Source organism: Anneissia japonica, unplaced genomic scaffold, assembly GCF_011630105.1.
Source record: "Anneissia japonica isolate Jap-2015-1 unplaced genomic scaffold, ASM1163010v1 scaffold585_len4108843_cov191, whole genome shotgun sequence".
NCBI lineage: Eukaryota > Metazoa > Echinodermata > Crinoidea > Comatulida > Comatulidae > Anneissia > Anneissia japonica.
In genome coordinates, this window is record NW_022716829.1 from 2548345 (window position 1) to 2549718 (window position 1374).

Below are 1374 nucleotides of genomic sequence, written 5' to 3' on the forward strand. Positions count from 1 at the left end.
CACAATCACCACCAGATGGACTGGAAATTTTCTTCTAGACTTTCGTGGGCTATCCTTGGTGTTTACACCGAATAAATCCAATCCAATTCTTGTCTTGGTTGAAGTTTTTAATCATAGGTGAGGTTGTTATGAATCTGGCCTTCAAAATCTTATGTCAATCAACAGACTAATCAAATACATCACAATCATTCATTCAACGTAAATAATGATATTTGAATATCTATTTATCCAACAGGACATCTATTCATTTTCGATTTAATAACCATATTTATCTATCTAATCGTTCGCTGATACAATTCAACACGCATCGCTTCGTTCCTTTTATCCACGCATTTACCTATGATAACACTTCAGATGTATGAGGACGCACGTACATCGTATGTATTACGGGAGCGATGCCGTCACAATATGTCCATATTTATTTCTATACTAATTTACTAAATAATCAAGAGGCCATTTAATGTTCAATTATAAAATGAACTCATTTAAATATTTAGGCAAAGTGAATATTTAAATGAGTTTGTTTTGATATTAACGTTTAAAGATGACACACACACAATGTTAGTATACGAATAAATAAGGGAGATTTCGCAACCTTACGAAAACGATAACGAATATGAATACGTCATTATCATTAGAATAGACTATAATAGGTCCTTGATTAGACCTTTGCGACGCTCTTGAAAGGTGTCTAAGATAGTGGGAGCATAGCTCCCGTAGGTAGAAGTCAATAATTTTATCGAGGAACACTGCTTTGAAAAAGCATTTTTTACCATCTGAGAGTGCCATTTCCGAGCATCTGATGGGTCTATTCTTCAAATTTGCTCACCTCAGCCACATGGTAGGGCAGAGTGGGTGTGGACTACCTATTGGGCACACTCCACCGCCCCGCCCCCGGTCAGAGACGTTCTGGCTCCACCCTGCTGTAGGGCGCCGTTTTTATATTGTATCATTTGGGTCTCACCTTTCCTGTGCGAGAGTGTTCCTCCGTTTGAAAGGAGAGAACCAATAAATCGTATCGTTTATTTATTTATTGACACTTCACCTTTAGAACGGTGGCACACACAACTAGTGTGGTGCGGTCGGATAACAATAACGACTAGAATACGAAGAAAATTAAAAAACAGAACAACTAAATCATATAAAGAAAAAGCACAAGAAATTAACCAGCAATTTAAGCCTACAGCTTAACTCAAAAGTTTTAACAATACAATTTTAGATTGAAAACTAAAGGAACAGAATCACAATGCAAAATTAAAATCAAAATAAAAGAGAGGTGAACTAACTAAAATTACAAAGATCTTGTAAGACAAGTACCATCAGCAAAAATAAATATAGGCCTATATATATATATATATATATATATATATAGTA